Raw genomic sequence first — 17,166 nt, 5'->3', positions numbered from 1 at the left:
GATCGAAAGGGTAAGCGAGGCAGAGATTGGGGTCAAGACTTGGTCGGACCATACCCCCATTATGGTAAAAATAAAAATGGCGAAAGAGCGACCTAGGATGGATGCTTGGAAAATAAATGAGGAGATTTTTGGAGATAAAAAGTGGGAAAAAGAAATAGTGAAAGAGTTGGAATTCTATTTTCAAATAAACGATACAAAAGATGCACCAAAAGACATAGTATGGGAAGCTCATAAGGCTTATATGAGGGGCATATTTATCTCAAAGGGGACCCAAAGGAAAAAAGAAAGAATAAAAGATAAGATTAGGCTCATGACAGAAGTACATCAATTAGAGCAAAAACATAAAAATACACAAGATATATTAATAAATAATTTACTTGAGGTGAAGAGAGAAGAATTGAAAGATCTGCTAGAACAGGAAATAAAGCAGGAAATGAAAAGATGTATAAAAGAAAAATACATTGAAAGTAATAAGGTTGGGAAAAACCTAGCAAAAATCCTGAAAAAGAAGAAAGGAAAAAATTTTGTAGATAAAATTAAAAATAAAAATGGGGAAATAATTCAAACAACGACAGGAATATCCAAAGAATTCCAAAACTACTATGCTAATCTTTATGCAGTAAAGAAAGGTGAGATACAGGGGAATGAAACAGAAAGGAGGGAGAAAATCAAAAAATACCTTGTAGACGCAGGACTGACAAAGATAGATGAGGAAAAGTTAACATTCTTAGAAAGACCAATCTCAGAACAAGAAATAGAGAGAGCCATTAAAGAAACGAGCCTAGGTAAAAGCCCAGGACCGGATGGGTTTACCATAGGTTATTATAAAAAATTTAAGGACATTTTAATCCCAAGATTTAAAGAATATATAAACGGAATAGGGACTCAGTACGAGATGAGTAGAGAGGCCCTGTCAGCATCAATCACAGTTATACGGAAAGAGGGTAAAGACCCGTTACTATGTTCTAGTTTTAGACCCATCTCCCTACTTAATGTTGATACTAAATTATTCACAAAAATTTTGGCCACTAGAATGAAGAACCTAATGGGGGAGTGGATACACAATGATCAAGTAGGATTCATCCCGGGGAGACAGGGACGGGACAATGGGATAAGAACTATACTGTTGATAGACCATATGGTAAAAAGCAGAGCTCCCAGTCTACTCCTGTCAATAGATGCGGAAAAAGCATTTGACAGGGTAGACTGGGAGTTCATGATAAACACCCTAGTGGAGTTGGGAATAAAACCTAGAATGTTGGCCTGGATCAAAACTTTGTATAATCAACCAACTGCAAAGGTAAAGGTCAATGGAACTTTGTCAGACTCGTTTAAAATGCTCAATGGAACAAGACAAGGATGTCCCTTGTCTCCGATGTTATTTGTCTTATCTTTGGAATCACTACTGGCAACTATTAGAAATAGTGTGGACATCGGGGGCATAAAGGTGGGACATGTGGAGCATAAGGTATCTGCCTTTGCAGATGATATCCTGCTTTACATAAGTAATCCGAGGATCACTTTGCCCAACATAATTAAAATAATGAAACAATATGGAGAACTATCCAATTTAAAAATTAATCAAAAAAAATCAGAAATATTAAATATTAATATCCCTAAACAAAAAGAGGAGATGTTAAAAAAAGAATTTCAGTTCAACTGGAGAAAAGATGAGATTAAATATTTAGGGATAAAATTAACCCCAACTCCAGAAAAACTCTACAAAACAAATTTTCTAGAACTTCTGAATGAAGTAAGATCAGAATTAAATAGATTATCCCAGAGAATCTTTTCCTGGATAGGGAGAATAAATACGATAAAAATGATAATCCTGCCCAAAATTATATATAAATTCCAGATGATTCCGATTTCATTACCTCAAGTATTTTTTAAAACACTTAAAAGATTAATATCCCGCTTTATTTGGAAATACAAAAAGCCAAGGGTAAAGTACACTACACTATGTAAAGGTAAGGGACAAGGGGGATTAGCCCTACCCGACTTTAAAAATTATTATTTTTCAGCAATACTCACAAGGGTGATAGAATGGACAAAAAAAAATAATGATAGAAATTGGGTTGTAATAGAAAGCACGATGAGTGGTACACACCTAGCAAAAGTTATATGGATACCTGAGAGATTTAGAAATCTGGACACTAACACGCATATAATCACAAGACATGCTATTAAGGTTTGGGATAATATACATAAAAAAGAAAATTGGAAACACAATTCACCACTGATCCCGTTACAGGGCACAAAATTTTTTGCACCAGGGGAAGAGAAGGAATTAGGTAAATGGATAGAAGAAGGAGAAGCACAATTAGGGGATATAGTAGAGAAGGGGAAAATTATAACCTTGGCGGAGCTGAAACAAAGGAAAGAAAACTGGAAGATAAATGAGTGGAGGTACATCCAACTAAAGCACTTCACATTGTCACTACCGCAGCCATTGAGAGATATAAACGACCTCCGCCCTTTTGAGCAATTATGTCTTAAGGATAAGATGATAAATAATATTTCGAATGTGTATAAAATACTGTTAACAATAACAAAAGAGAGAGGAATATCATTAAAAGAAAAATGGGAAAGAGACCTCGGCCCGTGTAGTAACAACAAACAGTGGGATAAGAGCCTTCAATTAGTACATAAATCCGCGATAGACACCAACACGGAGGAGATGAACTATAAACTGATCACAAGGTGGTACAACACTCCTGATAAGATGGGAAGAATTCAGTTGGAGAGTTCAAGACTTTGCTGGAGGGGATGTCAGATGGTAGGGACTATAGCCCATATATGGTGGGAGTGCCCAAAAATTAAAGTATTCTGGAGTGAAGTTATAGAATTAATAAGTAAAATTACTAAAATAGATATTCCCTTGCATCCTTGGAAATGCATGTTTCATGGAACCCATATGTCAGTGAAGCAATATAAAAAAACATTACTCCCTCACTTATTAAACTCAGCTAAGAGCTTGATTCCCTTTAATTGGCAAAAAGAAGAGGCCCCCTCCAGGAAAGATTGGCTGTTAAAAGTAGAGAAAATAAGAAAGTTGGAGCAGCTGAGGACCTGGGAGGAGGAGGAACAGGGGAATGAAGAGGAGATTTGGGATGAGTGGCAAGAGTTTAAGGACACAAGGGAATACAGAGAAATAATAGGAGTCGAATGATAAGAAGAGACGGGGGGGGGGGGGGGGGAGGGATAAGGAAGGGAGGGGGGAAAAAAAAAAGGGATAAAAGGTAATATGTGTAAAATGTATATGAAAAAAATCTCCAGCGATTGGAGTGTTGTAAATAATTTTTTACCTGGAAAATTTAATAAAGAAATATATAAAAAAAAAAAAAAAAAAACAAAAAACAAAAAAAGTCACATTGTACATGAGTATTCACAGCGTTTGCCATGACACTCTAAATTAAGCGTAGGTGCATCCTGATTCCACTGATCGTCTTTGAAATGTTTCTACATCTTGATTGAAGTCCCCATGTGGTAATCTCAGTAAATTGGACATGATTTGGAAAGGCACCCACACCCCCCCCCCCCCACGTCTATATAAGGTCCCACATTTAACAGGGCTTTTCAGAGCTAAAACCAAAGCCATGAAGTCCAAGGAATTGTCTGCAGACCTCCAAAACAGGATTGTATGGAGGCACAGATCTGGGGAAGGGTACAGAAACATTTCTGCTGCATTGAAGGTCCCAATGAGCATAGTGGCCTCCATCACCTGTAAATGGGAGAAGTTTTGAACCACCAGGACTCTTGCTAGAGTGGGCCGCCATGCCTCTCCTCTCTCCATAGAGAAATGCTGGAGCTCTGTCAGGGTGACCATTGGGTCCTTGGTCACCTCCCTGACTAAGGCCATTCTATCCCAAACACTAAATGTTTGGGATAGAGTGGCCTTAGTCAGGGAGGTGACCAAGAGCCCAATAGTCACTCTGACAGAGCTCCAGCATTTCTCTATGGAGAGAGGAGAACCTTCCAGAAGAACAACCATCTCTGCAGCGCTCCACCAATCAGGCCTGTATGGTAGAGTGCACAGACTGAAGCCACTCCTCAGTAAAAGGCATATGGCAGCCCACCTGGAGTTTGCCAAAAAGCACCTGAAGGACTCTTAGACCATGAAAAACGAAATTCTCTGGTCTGATGAAACAAAGATTAAACTTTTTGGCCTGAATGGTAAGCTTCATGTTTGGAGGAAACCAGGCACCGCTCATCACCTGGCCAATACCATCCCTACAGTGAAGCATGGCGGTGGCAGCATCATGCTGTGGGGATGTTTTTGAGTGGCAGGAACTGGGAGACTAATCAGGAAGGAGGGAAAAATGAATGCAGCAATGTACAGAGTCATCCTTGATGAAAACCTGCTAAAATGCCCCCTGGACCTCAGACTGGGGCGAAGGTTCATCTTCGAACAGGACAATGACCCTAAGCACACAGCCAAGATAACAAAGGGATAGCTACAGGACAACTCTGTGAATGTCCTTGAGTGTCCCAGCCAGAGCCCACACTTGAACCCGATTGAATATCTCTGGAGAGATCTGAAAATGGCTGTGCACCGACACTCCTCATCCAACCTGATAGAGCTTGAGAGGTCCTGCAAAGAAGAATGGGAGAAACTGCCCAAAAATAGGTGCCCCAAGCTTGTAGCATCATACCCAAAATAACTTGAGGCTGTATTTGGTGCCAAAGATGCTTCAACAAAGTATTGAGCAAAGGCTGTGAATACTTATTATGTACATGTGATTTTTTTTTGTTTTTTATTTTTAATCAATTTGCAAAGATTTCAAACAAACTTCTTTCACGTTGTCATTATGGGGTAGTGTTTTTAGAATTTTGAGGAAAATAATGAATTGAGTCCGTTTTGGAATAAAGCTGTAACATAACAAAATGTGAAAATAAGTGAAGCGCTGTGAATACTTTCCGGATTCACTGTAGTTTGCAAATGCAATTTTGTTTAAAACATGATCCTTTATAGGGTTAAAATAGTTTTATTTGTAGCAATTATATAGCAAAGTATGGGTCAGTTGTACATATTACAGTCTGCCTGCCACAGAGTTGGGTGTAATGTAGAATTTTCCTGCAGGTGCTCTCAGCAGCTCCCCATATAGTGCTATAGTGCTGAATATCTTGAAGCCCCATACAATACACATTCTCTTAGCGTGCATGGGTCTGAGCCGCCTGCAGCCTCTGGCTTTCTGTCGGCCACCAGACCATGAGCTAATCCACTTTTTTTTTTTCATTCGACTTTCCCTGTCCGCTCTATTGCACGTATGTGCAGTTGGTCACGTCCTATACATAGAAAAACGTCCGCCCTTTTTTTCTGTATAAATTGCTGAAGAGTCCTGACAGCTCAAACAAAAAAGATACGTAGACATTTACTATCATAAAAACCCACAAATGTCTAGAGAATCATAAACGGGATTAAGGAAAAAACGCAGAGCTCTGTGATTAAGGGATTAATCTAAGAAACTTCATCTGATGCATCAAGATATTAGAACTGTGCGTTATTGGCGTCATGTACTTTCTGCTCACCTGGTTATTGTATGTATATTTCATAAGATGGAAAAATCCATGTCTAAGGCTGCCAAAGCAACAAATTACACACAGGAGCTTTTTTTCAAACCTGCAATGGAAAGTGTGAAGATAATGGACAGGAGGTGTGCTGTAAGGGAGATTGCAAACAGTACTAATGTGTGAACATCAGATATTCCTGGCAGACAAAACACGAGGATGGGCATTCACATGTACATATTTGTGTGTATTCTCATGTACTCAAGGGAATTGCACATATTCATGTGTATCTGCGTGTATACATGCCTAAAAATGCTGACCAGCAATGCAGATTTTTAAATTTATTTTAATTTTTTTATGGATCTATACGCAGCTCAAGTTTACATGGCTATATGTACAGGCCCATAAAATCAATGGGCTGCATTTAGATCAGTTAAATAAAAATCTCCTGAATGCCTAAAAACTTTACTTTTTAGGTGTTTGTGTGCGAGAGGCCTTTATGAACTGAAAGCTATTTATATTCATTATTTTTCTCTATAGATCAGAGTGTCTTTGGGCCTACCAATACACTAAAAACAATGAACTCTCGATGTGACATTTCTTAACCCCTTTCCTAACCCCCTTAGTGTGGGCCATACACAAATATGTGGCCCCTCGGCACCTGGTCCTTAGCACCAAGTGGCCGTATATTTGCGGTAATTGCTGTGTACACACCTGTGCTGGGAAAAGTCAAACACACGTGCTGCAAAAGTCAAAGTAAAAGAAAATCCCAAAGTCTGGGATGTCCCCAGAAAAGTAATAGAGTGGAAATCTTCCAATGGGGACACTAGTTCTGGTGACCTGGGGGTCCCAAGGGATTCCCTTAATTTGCAGAGATTTTCTCTCACTTCTTGTTTGGCTATGGTACAAGAAGTGAAAGGACATTTTTGGGACACAGAAGCCAAAAAGAAAAAATTGGACATGGGTTATAACCCTCCCTTGCTCTATCCAAAATGAAAAAACAAAACAAAAAAATGACAGCTCAGGAGGAGCTGCTGCACTAAGTATCCGACATTAGTACAGCGATCTCCCCTGCTGTTCTATTGTTTTATGACAAGGGGAGGGCCCCCTGCCAGAGCACTCAGGTCAGTGCTCTCAGCAATTGGCTGAGAGTGCTGAATAGGAGAAGGTCGGCAGACCTTTTTCGGTCATGCACCTTTGATAGAAGCCGGCTTCTGTCGGACCGGCTGCAGTACACATGCCCCGAATGTCGGCCAGTTTCTTTTGAACCAGACGATGCATTCAGCCCGTGTATACTAGGCTTTAGCCAACAGTGAGAGCTGTGACACAGTTACGCATAAAAGCCACACCAAGAAAGAAAGTCTGCTTCCTTGACGCCACATATATGTGTGTAAGGTGGTAATAAAGCTGCAATTTCCAGATACAGTTTAGATGCAATTTTTTGGAGCCAGCGGCCACCGCCATTTTTAACAATAGCTGGTTATTAAGGAGTGGATCGGGAATCTGCCAACCTCCTCCTTAACAACTGATGACTCATCAGCTGTCACAGCTGAATGTAAAAAAGAATTTCCGACAATGAAAAATTAACGAAAAAAAATGGGGTGCCCCCCCATCCATACCAGGCCCTTAGGCCAGGGTCAGGGTTGTGGGGAAGAGACACTTGTCTCCATCAACAAGGGGACAATGTCATTTTGTGGCACCTCCCCCATGTTGAGGCCATGTGGCCTGGTATAGTTCAGGGGGGGCTTTTTCTGCCCCCCCCCTTTCCTGACATGCCAGGCTGCATGCTCGGATAAGGGTTTGGTATGGATTTGGGGGTAACCCACACCATAATCTTCAGGAGCTCAAGTGGTTAAGTGGTTGTAAACCCTCACATATACCCAGTGAAGTGAACAGCCTCAGATGATACTTAGAGGTTAAACAAATCATCCTACAAGGGTTTTATTTGTTTGTCTGCAGCCTTCTTTTCTCTACACCCCTTCAAAAGGGCAGATTGTGTTAAAAATCTTTCTTCATCTGTCAGGAGCACAGAGGATGGGGTGGAGAGGCTGTAGTTAGGCCTGGTTCACACCTATGCATTTTTTGGTGCTTTTTTCAGAAACACACTACAGTTAATTGCAATATATACAGTACAATCAAATAACCCTCTCATTATGGGGCTCTATGCCCAGTTGCAAGCCTGGGTGGAAATTTTATTTTTCCCCTTTACATCTTGCTGCAGGAATTTGTCCAGCATCCACTGTTTCAGGATGCGTGTTTGGTTTTTGTTTTTTTTTGTTTTGTTTTTTTTTTTGTATCTTGTGCTTGTTTTAATTATATGCTACATTATATGATTTTCTTACAGTGTGCTTTGTCTTTAGGATTATTTGTAGGGACAAATGTCCAAGCTTCCTTTCTAATTTTACGATGACTTATTAGGGTCACCACTATATTATTAGTACTTGATCATATATATAAAAGCTGATGATGACTACTGAAATTGCAATATTGTCTTGGAATAATATAGGAAGAAAGGATCTTATTAAGATACAAGCCATGTTTAACATTTTGTGTCCTAAAACGCTCAATCGTTTGCTTGCAGCAAACGCATCTAACTCAGTATACGGTTAACCTATTGCAGAGTAAATTGTACCCTGTGCAGTATCATGCGTTATATTCTGCTTATGCTAGAGGTACTATACTTTTGCTAGATAATATCCTCTAAACTTCAGTTTTCCTGCAGGAAAACCTTAATGGATCTGCAGGGTAGATTAATTTTATTGGTATGTACACTGTTTTCTTCAAAATGCATTTTGGGGACTGTATACATTTCTCCACCTTACAATAGTGAGGTAATACGCCAGATAGGCACATTTCTTGCAGATAACCAGGGGATGCCCCTGTTGATCATGGGGGATTTGAATAGTGTATCTAACCGCAGTATGGATAGATATCCAGCGAGTCCTCAAGTAGACACTCCCTTTTATAGATATTGCAGGGAATTGGGATTACTTGACTTATGGCGCCTGAAGAATCTGTTGTCGTATGCCTATTCTTGCTGTTCCAGTACTTATCAGACTCTATCGAGAATAGACTTAGCATTGGGTACAGATTCAGTTCTTCCATGGGTGTCCAATATACAATATTTGACCAGGGGTTTATCAGACCACTTCCTTATTTTAGTTACTTTAGATAAAATTAAGCCTAGAATTAACCGCTCTGCCTGGAAGGAAGCACAATTGTTGCATAGACGCACAACCTTGGATAAGGTTGATCGTTCTCGCTTTCTTTCCAGATGCCGCGGTTTTGAGAAGGGTGAGAGACCTGGCCATATGTTAACGGTAATAGCGAACTCTCAAGATAACACCAACTTTATTTCCTCTATTTGTGCTCCAGCGGGTATTGTTTCCCATGATCAAAATTAAATACTAAGCTCCTTTGGATTATTTTATAGTAATCTATATCAGAGTAAAGCTGACTACCCTATATCACGCCTTAGGGAATATTTAAACCTTTTAAACTGCCTTCTCTTTCCGATATAGCCAGAGTAGAGCTTAATACCCCTCTGACATAAGAGGAACTTGCTAAGGCAGTGGAAGAATCCCCAAAAGACAAGGCCCCGGGCCTTGACGGCTTACCATCAGAAGTGTACACACAATACAAGGATGTCCTGCTGCCAGGAACTGTTAAAGGTTCTCAACCAGACTCTGGAATCTTTTAAACTTCCAGACTCTATTAATGATGCCTGTAGTATTGTGCTACCAAAATCGGGCAAAGATCTGTTGGCCCTGGAATCTTACCAACCGATATCGCTTTTAAAAGCAGACGTTAAGATTTTGGCTTGGGTTCTTGCATTGAGACTAAGCAGGGTTATGCAGGGCTTGATCCATCCAGATCAGTCTGGCTTTATCCATGCGAGGTCCACATCGATCAATTTGAGGAGACTCTTTTTAAACATGTAGCTGCCATCAAACAACCCTGGGAAGAGTACCATTATGTCACTCGACGCTGTGAAAGCTTTCAACAGCGTCAAGTGGACATATTCATGAGAAGTTTGGACTTGGCGATAGATTCATAGGATGGGTCAAGCTATTATATTCTACACCAAGGGCCTGCATGCAAATAAATGGTCTGGTGTCAGAATTTTTCTCATAATCAGGAGGTACTCAGCAGGGATGCCCCTTGTACCCACTGTTTTTTGCGTTGGCCATCCAACCATTAGCTGAAGCTGTTCGACAGTCTAATAATATTTGTGGGTTTATAAGAGGACCAAGGAATTAAAAAATGTCCCCATATGAGGAAAACGCCCTGTTGTTTCTTGAGGATATAGATAAATACTTAATTTCCCTTGTGATGCTTATACAAACTTTTGGTGCATTTTCAGGCCTCCTTATTAATTGGGATAAATCTTTATGTCCCTTAGATGTGTCCGTACTCAGAGAGGCTCAGCAAATTAAAATTGTGTCATCTTTTAATTATTTTGGAATATGGATATATCCTAGGGTAGAGAATTACCTCCGATATAATTTGGCCCCCATTCTTGTTAAATTTAAAAGCCTTTCTTGGGCTAAGCTGCCTTTATCGGTGGTGGGCCGAGCAAATCTTATAAAAATAATCTGGGCCCCTCAATTATTATATCTTCCATAATTCACCTATATGGATACCTCTCAAATGGTTTTAAAAAAAAATAGAATCACTATTTTTCAGGCTATTATGAGAGAAAAAAATGCCCCAGGATTAAACTCTCTACCCTCCAGAGTGCTAAGGACAGGTGGGGATTGGCAGTGCTTGAACCGAGATTATATTTTATAGCTTCCCAACTGCAACATTTTACCAGTTTGGGAGTGATGAATGGGGAAGACCCTATACAGGCCCTGCTTTTGAGTCACTGTTCTTGTTATATTCTTCTGGCTTAGCTAGAATCAGGAACTTTTGCCTATTCCCTTTATAACCCTTTAATGATACTTATGAGTAAAGTCTGGCAGGAAATGAGAAATAGAATGAAATATAAAGGGGCATCAGAGTATTCACTACTCTAGGGGAATAGACATTATGAAGAAGATTGTAAACTGGAGGGGTTTGAATGCTGGCGTTCTCAAGGGCTTCAATACATCATCCCAGCTGTATTGTCAAAATGCCTTGCGGTCCTTCCAGGATTTACAGGAGTCTTACCGATTGCCTCATCATGATTTTTGAAAATACTTACAATTACGGCATGTGGTACAGGCTCAGTCTAAACGTGCCGGGATAGTTATAAGACCTATATCACTCTTGACCTCTTTGGTGGTGGCTAAAAAGAAAAAAGGTCTTATTTCCCCTTTATATCCAACTAATGATGAGTTATCAAGATATCTCTGTGAGTCCTGGTAGAAGAGGATGGGAGACAGACCTGGGTGTTATATCAAATGAGTATTGGTACAATATTTTGGAGAGAGTGCCCTCTGTATCCTTGTCATCTGCACAATGCTTGTCTCAATTGGTTATTTTATATATATATATATATGGGTCATATAGGACCCCCAGTAAAGTTATTCAAGTGGAGCAGGAGGGATACCCCGGAATGCCCACAGTGCCAACTGACCTACTACACATGTTATGGAAGTGTCCCAAACTGGTCAGATATTGGCGAGAGGTGGTGACCACAACCAGTGGAGCTTACTGTATTCATATTTATCTGGATCCTAAGATCTGTTTATTGAGTTATCTTGATGAGGAGGTATTCCCAATTGAGACTTTAACACTAAAATACCTAGTATACCCTCATTAGAAGAGTGGCGATTCCAGGTAAATGACACTCTTTTGTTGAAACGACAGATCTACAGTAAAAGGGGTTTACTGAATACATTTTGTAAACTGTGGGAACAGTGGATATCAGTTCCAGGCCTGGCTCCATCTTTTCTGGCTTTTTCTAGACTATCATAACATGGCTGTTTAGGTAGTAGAATAGAGAGCACCCTTTGTGTATGACAATGTGAATTATGTCTGTGGGTTTATAAAGGTTGCTGTGGAATGTTCTGATGTTGATGGATTTCCTGTAGTTTTCTAATGCATATTGACAGACTGGAGTTTGCCTTACATATGACACTGTAAGATATCTGGTATACCCCTTTTCTTTTTTTTTTGAGTATGTAGTTTGTATTTTCTTACGTGTATGTTGTATAACTGTAAAAAACTGTAATAAAAATTATTTGGAATAAAAAAAAAAAAAAAAACTGTTAATTTAACATGGTTTCCTATGAGACATTTTTTAAACGCAAAACGGAACTAAAAAAACCCTATGGTTTTTTTGGTTTAATAGACTTAAATGGAGAAGCTGCAGAAAAGCATGTAGTGTGTTTTTCCTGCAATTTTGTTGCAATTTGCGTTTTTAATCTGCCCAACAACAAATTGGCCAAAAAAAAATCATAAAAAATGCAAAACGCAAAACGCGACAAAATTGCAGTAGAATTGCGTGTGCAAAAACGTACAGCAAAAAGCACTGCAGAAATGGATCAAAAGCAAACTGTATAGGTGTAAACGGAGCCTTTAGCCCTGTATACCCTGTCAGGAGACATTGGCCTGTTCAAAAAAAAAAAACGGCCGTCATTCGACTGCATATATGGCACCCTGGAAAACCAGCAGCCGACCGACTGCTGCTCAGCGCTCTCAGCCAATGGCGAAGAGCACTGATCGGAGTGCTCTGGCGGGGGATCCCCCTGTCAGAACACAATACAATAGCTTAGCGGGGGAGATTGCTGTACTAACTTCGCATAGTCAGTCCAGCAGCTCCGAGCTGACAGTTTTTTTTTTTATGTACCCGCTGGGTTGAACGAAAAAACTCATGGTGTGTACTAGGCTTTACAGTGTATAGGAGCTGATTGAAGGAAAGGAACACAACCCCCCTCCACACAGCAGAAGAGCTGTGTTGTGAATAGACAAGCCATGTCTGAGCTCCCTCCCCATCACAAATTTATCTCATGTGTCAGGAAAACTTCTCAGAAGTGACAAATGAAAGAAATAGTCCTAAAAAATAGGGCTATCTACAGCGCTTGCTAAAATATAAAACATAAAACATAAATCTGTGCAATAGTAATACATAAATTTGTAAATTCACAAATAAAAGTGCAAGTGTGCAAACTACTTGTGCCAATCAATCGTCCAATATCAACAAATCCATGTGTAAATTAATTAGTAAATATAGAAAAATAAAAATCCATCTTGTGTATAAAAATATATATAGATTATCAAAATATAAATATATGAAAAATTGATGAGTAAAACATTGGTGAAAAATCCTTTTCTTAGGAGATGTGCAAGTGCTCTTTCAAAAATACAAATAGTGACTGGTAAAGTGCAGATGCTTGAAGCCTTCTTTCCGTGCAGTAATTTATAAGATGGGTAACCTACCAAATGTAGTCGGTCTCATATATCTTATAATATTGAGACCAATCACGCTTAATGGCAAGTTCCCTTTAAGATCCTCCTATGCCACTGATGGTTTTTTCCTCCTCACTGTTCCATAAAGCAGCTCAGGTTGTTATAAATGGAAAGAAGATAAAACTCCAGATAGTGTAATATTGTAAATTCAAGATTTATTCCCGAAATAGCAAGGTTTAACAACGATTCAACGGATCTATTATGCTGATGTCCGTGACATTCAGTGTGACCATGCAGAGTGGCGAGCGGAGGTAAATCCGGCTTGCGTTCCAATGGTGAGTCACGTTGTGCGGTCCACGTTCTGACGCGTTTCGTCACATCCGGTGACGTTCTCAAGATCCTTGAGAAGGGCCTCTGATGCCGCGGCGAAACTGGCTTTGTTCCGCCGGCAGGAGAAGGAGGCCTCGTCCCAAGATGGCGCCGATCCGATCCAGGAGGCGGGGGTGGCCGGGGGACCTGACACGGCTAGAGTGCTGGAGGCTATCTCCACCTGCCAGGCCACGCTGACAACAAAATAGGAAGAGGTAAAGGTAGACATCTCTTTAATAAGACAAGACATGCAGAAGCTGAGGGACAGGGTCACTGAGACTGAACATAGGATTAGTGATATGGAGGACTCCTTCCCCTCCTCTGACAGACTGCAGCAGCAAGTAAGTCTTATTGTCCAGAAGCAAGATGATATGGAGAACAGGCTACGCCAATGCAACTTGAGGTTTATAGGGCTCCCTGAGTGATCTGAGGGTGCAGACCCTTCTTCATATTTAGAACACCTGCTAATACAGACCTATGGCAGGGATTCTTTCTCACCCACATTCGTGGTGGTGCGAGCAAACCGTCTCTCAGGACGCCCACCGCCACAGGGAGCCCCTCCACGCACTTTCATTGCAAAATTCTTAAATTAGAGATGCCATACTGCGCTTGGCCAGAGAGAAGGGGAACATCCCTATCGGAAATGGCAGGGTAGCCATTTTCCCAGATTTCTCTGCAGAAGTCCAGAAGCGCCGCAAGAGCTTCTTTGAGGCCAAGTGCCGCCTGTGAGTCAAGCACGTCAAATACTCCATGCTGTACCCGGCCCGCCTTAGGGTGGAGGGGGAAGACTGGGCTAATTTCTTTGAGGACCCTGAATCATCTCTTGGCTGGAACACCCGGAGGCCCGAGGCTGAACAAGTTCTTGACATCCCCTCTCCAACTAGACCCTACTGTTACTTTCACCTATGTTCCCCTTGATGTTTTGTCCGTGGATCAATCCTGTTGTGACCTTCTACCTCAATTGACAGAGACTTGTCTTCTTTGCCTTACCCACATCCTGCTGTTGGACAACCCGTGTGTGCTTGCAGGAGGAGGAGGACTATGGATCCTTTCGGAACAGTTGGTGTAGATTTCTCCTCACCCCCTGATGTGACCCATGGGCCCCATTCCAGCATGATATAGCGATGGAGCATACCGGCTCCATGGTTGGGATTACTCCCCCTTCCCACATGGTTTTTTGCCTTCCTACAGGCTTTGCTGCCCAGCGAACTAGTTTTTTTCCGCCCCCTGTGCCTGCTGCGGCAGGTGTACAGGCCCTGTTTTTTTGTTGCCTACTGCGATCTCTGTTTTTCTTTTATTCCCTGGCTACCATACGTTATTCATCTGTGAACCTTCATGTCCTTTGCACCTTTTGTGGACCGGCCAGGGTGCCTTTTTTCCTTGTTACACTCCCCTTATGGTTGCAAGGGGGCCTTTTTGCACAGGGTTTTTTGGGGATTAAGCCAGCACAAGTTGGGGTTGGTGCAGGGCAGGGTGGGGGCGTTGGGGGATTCAGGAATGTACAAATGATTCTAAGGTACAAATACCACTCTATTTTTATAGTATGTGATTCAGACTCATGGAATACTTGTGTGTACTGTGTTGCTTTTTTTGTCGGAGGGCTAGTGACTGAGATCCTGGGAACATCTGCCACACATTTTCTAATACCCTTGACATAGCCACCCTTAAATTGTTAACGTGGAATGCCCGGGTTATGAGGGACAAAATTAAGAGGACGGCTGTCTTTAACACTCTGAAAAAATTAAGGGCAGATATATCGATTCTTGTAGAGACACATGCAGCTTTGAGACCCTCATGCAGCTTTCCCTCAAACGCCCTTGGGTTGGTTGGATGTTCCATTCGGGGTTCACCTCCCACTCTAGGGGTGTGGCAATTCTGGTGGCCAAGACTGGTGGTACACTTCCAACTCCTTGGATCTCAAGTCGACCCTCAGGGTAGATATGTGTTCTCCGGGCCTCTATTTTTGGGGAACCATTGATGATCATGGCCTTTTATGTGCCCCCGCCTTTTTCCAGCGCTATAATCCTAGATGGACTAGCTTTTATGTCACAGCATCCAACTATGCCTGCGATTTGGTTAGGGGACTTCAATAATGTTTTACACCCCGCTCTAGATAGGTCCCATAATCCTTCCCAGCAACAGCCACTGTTGTCCCATACCAGGTTTGCCAGTTTCTCTGCGGCGCACCACTCTATGTCCCGCATAGATCGGATCCTACTGTCTCAGACCCTGCTCCCTCGACTGCAGTCGGCGGATTTCTCCCCCAGGACCCTGTAAGACCATTGTCCATATTGGATTCTCCTGTTTCTCTGCGGCGCACCACTCTATGTCCCGCATAGATCGGATCCTACTGTCTCAGACCCTGCTCCCTCTACTGCAGTCGGCGGATTTCTCCCCCAGGACCCTGTAAGACCATTGTCCATATTGGATTCTCCTGTCCTTGCCCCGCAGTAGACCTCCAGCAGCTTGGTGCTTGAACCCGGCCTGGCTTGCCTTGATGGCAGACGAGAGCAACATAGAGAGTAGCTGGTTGCAATTTTTCGCTGAGAATGACAACACGGCCTCCCAGGCAGCAGTGTGGGAGGCATTCAAATTGTTTGCTAGAACCACCCTGATTTCTCGTATAAAGGCCATCAAGGCGGGTGCTGCTGAGAGGCATACTCTAGGGCAACGGCCCCCCCAACCACGGCCGAACGTACATACTTATCTGACCCAACCCCGGCAAATGAATCACAGTATAAATTGACCTCTAGTGTAGTGACCCAACTGGACTATGAGAAGGCGAAGACGAAATTATTTTTTCAGAAACAAAAACTGTTTGCGCACGGGGAACGGGCTGGGAAACTCCTTGCATACCTGGTCTGTTGTGAGGATAGACCACCAGTAGTAATTACTCTCAGGGATGAGACGGGCAATATGATATCGGACCCGGGGGAGGTGACGGAGCGATTCCGCTCCTTTTTTAGTGCACTTTATACTTCTAGGGCCCCTGCAGATTGCACTGACATGCACGACTTTTTACAGACCGTTGACTTTCCGACTTTGATGACTGAACAGACTGCAATCCTGGAAGCACCCCTCTCCGTGGACGAAATTGCGGAAGCCGTGTCCAAATTCCCTAGATCTAAATCCCCGGGCCTTGATGGCCTCCCGGTTTAATTCTACGCTCAATACTCAGAGCTTCTCCTCCCCGAGCTACTCTCACTGTTCAACTCCCTATTTGAGGACTCTACCCTGCCCCCCTCCATGTGTGAGGCTTTAATCGTGCTCATCCCCAAGCCAGGCAAGGACCTGCATTTCCCAGAGTCGTATCGCCCCATTTCCTTATTACAAGTAGATGTCAAAATCCTGGCTAAAATCTTATCCCTTCGCCTCAATCAGGTCATACTTTTCGCTTATCCACCCTGATCAGGCAGGTTTTATTCCTGGCAGAAACACCTCCTTCAACCTCCGCCGGTTGTTCACGAACCTTCAGGCAGACCATGAGGGCAGTGGTGTATTTAGGTTTTGTGCTGCCCTAAGCCTGACTAAACTTGTGCACCCCCTAATTTAAATATGACCCACTCCTTCCTGTCCACACCTGTTGATGACCCGCCCTGTCATCTGTAAACCACAGACCACAACCACGGTCTATCAGTGCAGCCTCATCAGTTCCCATAAATTCTGCCTCATCAGTTCCCATAAGTTTAGCCTTATCAGTGCCCATCAGTGCAGCCTTATCAGTGCCCATCAGTGTAGCCTCATTTAATGCCCATCAGCACAGCATATCAATGCAGCCTCATCAGTGCAACCCCATCCACCAGTGCAGCCTATCAGTGAATCATATCAGTGGCCATCAGCACAGCCTCATCAGTGGCCATCAGTGCCCATTAGCACAGCCCTATGTCATTGGATTAGTAAGATTACTCCTTTCTTTCAAGATATTTGGATTTGTGTTTGCTGCCACTCATT

The sequence above is a fragment of the Pelophylax lessonae genome, assembly GCF_965119305.1.
Source record: "Pelophylax lessonae genome assembly, chromosome: 4".
In the NCBI taxonomy this organism is placed as follows: Eukaryota; Metazoa; Chordata; class Amphibia; order Anura; family Ranidae; genus Pelophylax; species Pelophylax lessonae.
The sequence above is the reverse complement of the archived record's forward strand: the minus strand, read 5'-3'. Positions refer to the sequence as shown.